Here is a 7,479-nt window from a genome sequence, read left to right as displayed (position 1 = left end):
TATGCATGATACACGACATGTTTTTGCCATCCAGTTTCTGAGTCAATCAACACATCCTCTGTGATTTCATACATTTCTATTGTCTCTTCTTTAAATATAAACTTCCGCTTACAATACATCTTGTTTGTAAGTTGTTCTTGTAATTCTTTGAACTTTGAATTTGTATATGTTGATTGAAATTCCTTCTCGATGTCAAAGTGTGTGACACAAGGTATGGTTGAATTGAAAGAATTGAAATCAGAAATAATCTCCTTATCAACTTTATCACGGAGAGCATTCTCATACTGGCCAGCAAAATGCTTCAATACTGTTTTTGCATTAACATAACCATCGCATTCATACTCTCGCTACGCTATGTAGTAGACATACCTCCTCAAAAGGCGTCTTTCACAAATGCTGGAACCCAGCGATGACGATTGTCATAAAGCCCTTTTAGCCATTCATTATCACCAAGACTATACCTCTCTATCATCCGCATCCAGGAAACTTCAAACTCTATAACTGTTAATGAATTATAAACTGCATTGGCAATAGCAACCTTGATGTAATCATAGTCATCATATCCACCTAGCTTCTCTGGCAATTTTTTCATTATATGCCACAAGCACCATCTATATTTTGAGATTCTGAAAAAAACTATCTCCACGGCATTCTGAATTGCCTTTGCTTGATCAGTTATAATAGCTTTTGGTTGGCAATTTGACATACATTTCAGCCATGCTTCAAATAACCAAACAAATGTTGGAGTATCTTCATTTGATAATAAAGCACATCCTAGCAACACGGACTGACCATGGTGATTGACTCCAACAAATAAAGCAAAAGGCATATCATATTTGTTTGTCAGATATGTTGTGTCAAAAGTTACGACATCATTCAAAGAGTCATACATTGCCCTGCTTCTTGCATCAGCCCAAAAAACATTCCTTAGTCGAGATTCATCATCAACATCCATAACACTGAAAAAGTTTAGATTCTCGGATTGCATCTTCACAAAATAATCACGAACAGCTTCATCATCACCACTTCCAAGTTTCAACCTTCTTAGAGCATCTCCAGTCGCGTCCTCCAAACCATCCCCCAAACGGCGCCGAATCTAGCGTTTGAGAGACGTGTTTCGTTCGTGCCGCGTTTGGGGGACGTCGCTCCCCAGCCGCGTCCCCAAACGCCGCCCCCAAACATTAAAATACTCTTTTTTTGTCTTTTTTGCATTTTTATTTTAATAAAGAGAAGAAATATTCCACAAACTAATATATAATTGGGAACGTGGTTTACACGAAGACATAATTTGGAACATGGTTTTCCACAAAATAATACATAGTTTGAACCATGGTTGATACAAATATAAAATATTGCAAAAGAAATAAACCTAACTAGGTCGTGCATCGAAGGTTTCGTGTGGTCGCTGCCAACAAAGAACACTCGAGGGCACACCAAGTCACCCAAACTGGAAAATCCAGCTGGTGACAGTGCCATGTTGGTTCTTCCAAGGAAGAACAACCAGAAACCTCCGTGCATATATTCGCTGCGAAGAAACAACACTCTTCAGTCGTCATCCTCCTTGGTGATGTCGCCGTGGTAGTTCCGGCGGCAACGCGTCTCGTCGAACACCTTGACGCTCATGTCCATGTCGCCAAAGTAGGAGAACAGGAGGATGGAGCCGGCTTCGAGGCGGTGGTAGCGCGCGAACTTCTACCAGCCGATGTGGAGGTACATCTTGCTACGCGTGTTGTAGATCACGTCGACGATCCACCGGCATCAGCCGCAGCCATCCTCCCGCAGATGCAGCGAGCGCGGGCGCTCGTCGTCGGCGACGTAGTCGGCGAAGGAGTCCGGCAGCCTCTGGATGCCGTGCGGGTCGCCCTTGAGGACGACGATGAACTCGAACAGCACGGGCCCCTCCTCGTCCTACATGAACGATTATGAGGACGACGACGGCGTTGCAGGCGACGGCGAGCGTGTAGCTCTGCCGCGGCCACGACCACGACCATGATCACGGCCGCGAGCTCGGCCTTCGCCTCTACCAGACATGGCGTCGACTCTTGAGACGGTGGCGGCTAGGGTTGGGGAGAGAGGTGCTAGGGTTTGTGTGTGAGAGGGACGATGAGAGGTGGCCCTTTTTATAGGCCGAAGGGAGGCGGGGGAGCGGTGGCGCTCATTAACGCCGGCACGCAGAGCTAGGCGCGACGAGACGCTTCGTTGCGCCTCTGCGGGAATTGCACCGTCGCTGCGCGCCAATAACTTCCGTCGCGAGGTAGGCGACGGTTAGGTTAAAATTCAATGTGCCGCTGATGGGTCGGCCCCGCCACTCCCCGCCTCGCTTTTCGGTGAGTCCGGTGTCCCCGGTGCGTCCCCTGTGGCGCGGGGATGGGCTCGGGGCGCCGGACACCGTATCGGGCCGCGCTGGACAAAAGGCGGCTTTGGGGGACGCGGGTGGGAACGTTTTTTTGTCCGGCGCGCCCCAAATCCCTTTGGGAGACGCTTTGGGGGACGCGACTAGAGATGCTCTTACTTTCTCTAGAAAATTGCGACAATCTTTCTCGCCGAATGTTAGGTTCTCCTGACCATCTGCTGACACAACAAATGAAATGAACTTTTTGTTTACTCGTATTCCAGCTCTGTCATTCAATTCAAGCCTTCGCTTAACATGAAAGTCCATCTTTTTGTTGCATCTAAATAACCGAGATTTAAGTGGGCTTAATGCATGATTGTGATCCAAAATGAACTTTGAAATTTGAAACTTCCCATCGGAACGACGAGTAATATTAACTTTAGCTTTGCATCCTAACCCAGCTGATGGATTTGGCTTCAACAATTTTTTTGAGTTGGACTGAGTCTTACCATAGCGAGAACAACAAAGTGTAACATACTTTACTTATCCAGCATTATCAGTACGTGAGATTCTTTTAGTGACACCAAATCCTTTAGATTCAGCATAATTTGGTAGTATTCTCGCACATCATTCCCACTATCAAAGGTCATGCCCGATTCAGGATCTTGAAGTAAAACCTCTTGTTCAGCTTCATCGTGATCATGTGCAAGTTCCACGTTTCCTTCCTTCTGCTGCGCAAAGCCATCCTCGCCGCTTGAAATAGACATGTCAGCTGAATCTTGAACATTAGTAGGTTGATTATCCATTCCAACAAATCGAGTTACCAGCGCTGGAACAAACTGACCCTGTCTTTTTTTTCTATGTCTTGGCCTTCTCCAATTTTTCTAGCACTATCCGAAGATCCTCCAACTGGAACTCAACTTTGAGTTTGTGGTCCTCAACACACTTTATAAACCCCCGAAGCACAGATTGCTCCTTCTTATTTGTTTTGATCTGCAAGAAAGGTTATATTAGACCCACTAACTTGGTACGAGAAATAGAGATGGCAGAAAATGCTCACCAAAACAGAGCATGAGCAAATTTTAATACAATGCTAGCAAACAATGATAGGTAGACTGGTATGCATAAAGCAGCATATATATTTTTGAGAATGCCCTGACGACAAACTACTTGTAGACTTGCAGGCATGCAACGCCGACTTCAAAAATATTCGGTCAGGGTTGGTCACACTGATCTTGAAGAAATGTAAGGTTTCTAGCACTTGTCCATGAGAGTCAAAATTCATCTAGGTAGAGGTCAGACATACATACTGGAGCTATCACATTACAGTATTTTGGTGAATAGAAAAATTAACATATTCATAGCGTAAAAATCATATCAATTTATTGGTTTACTGAACCTACTATGCATAATTCAGAAACACGGCCAGATGTTATGTGCAATCAGAATTCGGAAACGAAATGAGGCCATCACCAGATTGCAAGAACTAATATGCTAGGTTCACATGGTAATCAACATCACAGGCAGATAGTAGGTTCACAATGAATAGTTTTACCTGCTAATTCTGATCAATCTGTGCGCTGCTGTTAGAATGTTCAAAGAACAAACAAGTGCATAGAAAGCAGGTCCCTGTCGATCAGTCCTGAACGAGAAACAAAAGCCGACGTACTAGTCGATCAGCTGAGGGCATCTCCAGCGGCGCGACGCAAACGGACGCTGAGCGACCGTTTATGTTCGCCGTGATCGGAAATGTGTCTGGCACCACCTCCAGCGGGACGACGCAAAGTGACCGGGCCGTCCGCGGAGACGCAAACCTGGCCCAAATATGCGCCAGGTTTGCGTCTCTGCGGACGCTGCGCGGACGCGCAAAGTGTCCGCTCGGTCCTCGCACGGGCCCGCCTGGCAGCGGCACAACTGCTTTGTCTTCCGCGACATTACTTCCGGGCAGCGCGCTGCAGCCTTTGCAGGGCCGCGTTAATGGCGTGCCTCGGCTTCCTCGAGCGTGCGCAGCCAGTAGGCGTTGCACTGGCAGGCCATTGAAGCCTTTTCCTCGTTCGAGAGTCTCCGCCCGAGATGGCGTCGGAGCTTCTTAAAGGGACGCTGCCGGCGTTCCAACGTCCGCGCTCCGACTGCTGCTCCAGCGTGGGATCCCTGGCCACAGCCTCCTGCCCGTGCGGCGGTACCTCCTCCAGCGTCGGCGTACGAGCTTCCATGGCCGACGCCGCAGCTGATTGACCTCGTCAGCGACGAGGACCAGTAGACAGCACGTATTAGCACGTCTTTCTGGTTTTTTATGTTTTTTTTCATATAAATTATGGTCTATGAATGAAAAAAAAAATTATACGTCGTGCCGCTGGAGCCAGCCCGACGCAAACGGACACCCGGACGATTTCGACCATTTAGCCTGACGCAAACGGACACGAGGACGTCCGAAATGCATCGCGCCACTGGAGATGCGTGAAGGAGAAAGCAAAGATGTCGGCGTCCTGGTCGATTGATCGAGAAAGCAAAGACGGCGGATGAAAAGTAGAACAGCAACTAACCTCAGCCACGCAATCTTCTCTGTGCGTACAGGTCATCCCGTAAGCGTTTTTTCTGCGCGCTTCCTTCTATTTTCACGGCAGCACCGCACCAGATTGGAGCCTCCACGTCGGACTACAGGGTATCCCGTAAGCATTTTCCGTAAACAATTTACGTAGGTGTGCATGACAGCCTACCGGTCACAGTGGCGTGATGCGGATCAATAACACTAGACCTACGGACGCGGATTCCGTAAGCAAATTCTGTAAAACTTGTCCGTATGTGTAGTGTTACTCGACGCGGATCGCAAGGAGCTTGGAAAAAAAGTTTCCCGAAGTGGTGCGTTAAGCAGATCGGAAGGAGGACCATCGCGTGTCCATCGCGCCATCCTTATTGGGAAGGAGCACCAGCTGGGCATGCCTTTAGAACTCAAGGAGTACAATTGTTGGATCGCTCCGAAGACATCCTCCTTGATGACAGCCAATGCCGATTGGCGGATTAATAATGGATATATAACCAAGGCATGACAACGTGATCTCTTTCCCGATGGGGCGATCGGTGATTACGATTGGCAACTGACGTGATGAGTTGGTGCCTTGGTGGCTTCGGGTGGAGCCTGGAGGCATTGCGCCGCGGCTAGGTGGAGGAGGAATCTGAACAGGACGCGGCGTCGGGTCGGCATCAGACTCATGCTCGTGAGCATCTAAGAGCATCTCCACCGGACCGGCGTCTCGGATAGCTGCTCCGATAGCTTTTTGGGGGCCGACAGCGAAAATAGGATCGCACCGCTGCGTCCCAAACGATTTCGTCGTCAAATTTTCAAGCTCAATAGAATCGTCGGCAACCCCGTACCGGCCCTTCACCAAGGGCGTGAATCGGACGCGTGGCACGTCTGAAAACGAGCGTGGGGTCCGCTTGGCAGCCAGACACACCGATTTTCCACCTCCTACACACACCCGAGCCGACTCCCCCTCTCTAGATCGCCACCGTCGTCGCCGCGCCCCTGCTTGCAATAGACACCGCCGAATGTCTAGGAACCGCCGTGCATCGACATGGCCGCCACCCCCTCGACGGGCGGCCGCTATTTCGCCCAGAACAGAGCTCGCCGCCACCGCGATAGTATCGCCCCGCCCGCAAGGTGTTCGTCTGATTGCCGCGATGGACAATGACGACGAGATGATGGTGCAGCTGTTCACGGACGAGCAGAACGCTCAGGCTGTTCGCGGCAACAACAACAACTGATCCTTACGAACATGTTGCGCGTTCGCCAGCCTTTCTTCGTCGTGCCTCGTGGCAGCTCAAAGCCAGGCAAGAGGAGGAACATCAACCGCCATCGTGAAGCCGGCGCAATGATGTTTGACGCCGACTACTTCAATGACGACGCGACTCATTCGCCAAAGGAATTTCGGCGCCGGTTTAGGATGAATAAGGAGCTATTCTTCAAGATTGTCCACGGCGTCACGGAGTACGACAAGTACTTCATGACCAAGAAAATTGCACACGTTTGTGGGGCTTCACCTCAATTCAGAAGTGCACTGTTGCAATGCGCTATCTTGCATACGGAGCTTCTTCAGATACAACCAATGACTACCTACGGATGGAAGAGTCGACATGTACATAGACTCTATACAGGTTCTGCCGAGCTGTCATAGCGGTGTTTGCTAAAGACTATTTGAGAGCACCAACACAAGATGATACAGCTCGGATCCTGCAAAACAATGCAGCAAGATGGTTTCCTGGGATGCTCGGGAGCATTGACTGTATGCATTGGGCTGGAAGAATTGCCAATTGCTTGGCAGGGAATCTACAAGGGGCACATTGGTGAGTGTAGTGTCATTCTTGAGGCGGTGGCAGACCATGATCTTTGGATTTGGCATGCATTTTTTGGCATGGCAGGAACAACCAATGATATCAACGTGCTGCAGCGCTCTCCGGTGTTTGCCAGGCTAGCTGAGGGACAAGCTCCTGCTGTGAACTTTGAGGTAAACGGCCACACATACAACAAGCGGTACTATCTAGTTGATGGTATCTACCCGAAATATCCTACATTTGTGAAGACAATTGCGTCTCCATCAAATGAGATGGAAGCCTATTTTGCAACATGCCAGGAAGAAGCACGCAAGGATGTCGAGCGTGCTTTTGGGGTGCTTTAGCAGGGTTTCGCTATTGTCAGGTACCCTGCCCTCACTTGGTCTGAGGCTCTGATGTGGGAGGAGATGAACGCCTGTGTGATCATCCACAACATAATCATTGAGAGCGAGCGCGATGCACCTGTGCAGGATGATCATCCATTTGATTATCAAGGCCCACTACCTGAGGTAGAGCATGCACCCCAAGAATTTGTTGCTTTTCTTCATATGCACAATGAAATTCGAGATGCAGGTGTCCATGCCCAGGTGAAGGCAGATCTAGCTGCGCATTTGTAGGCGAGCAGAGGAGCCGCCAACAATGCATGATTTTATTTCTATTAGTTTGCCTGTATGAATAATTTAAGTACTATTAGTTTGTTGGCTTGTATGAATAATTTAAGTACTATTTGTTTGATTGTATGAATAATTTAAGTACTATTTGTGTGATTGATTGTATGAATAATTTAATTCTATTTGTGTGATTGTATGAATAAACTG

The sequence above is a fragment of the Lolium perenne genome, chromosome 4 (assembly GCF_019359855.2).
Source record: "Lolium perenne isolate Kyuss_39 chromosome 4, Kyuss_2.0, whole genome shotgun sequence".
Taxonomy (NCBI): domain Eukaryota; kingdom Viridiplantae; phylum Streptophyta; class Magnoliopsida; order Poales; family Poaceae; genus Lolium; species Lolium perenne.
Note: the sequence above shows the minus strand (reverse complement) of the source record.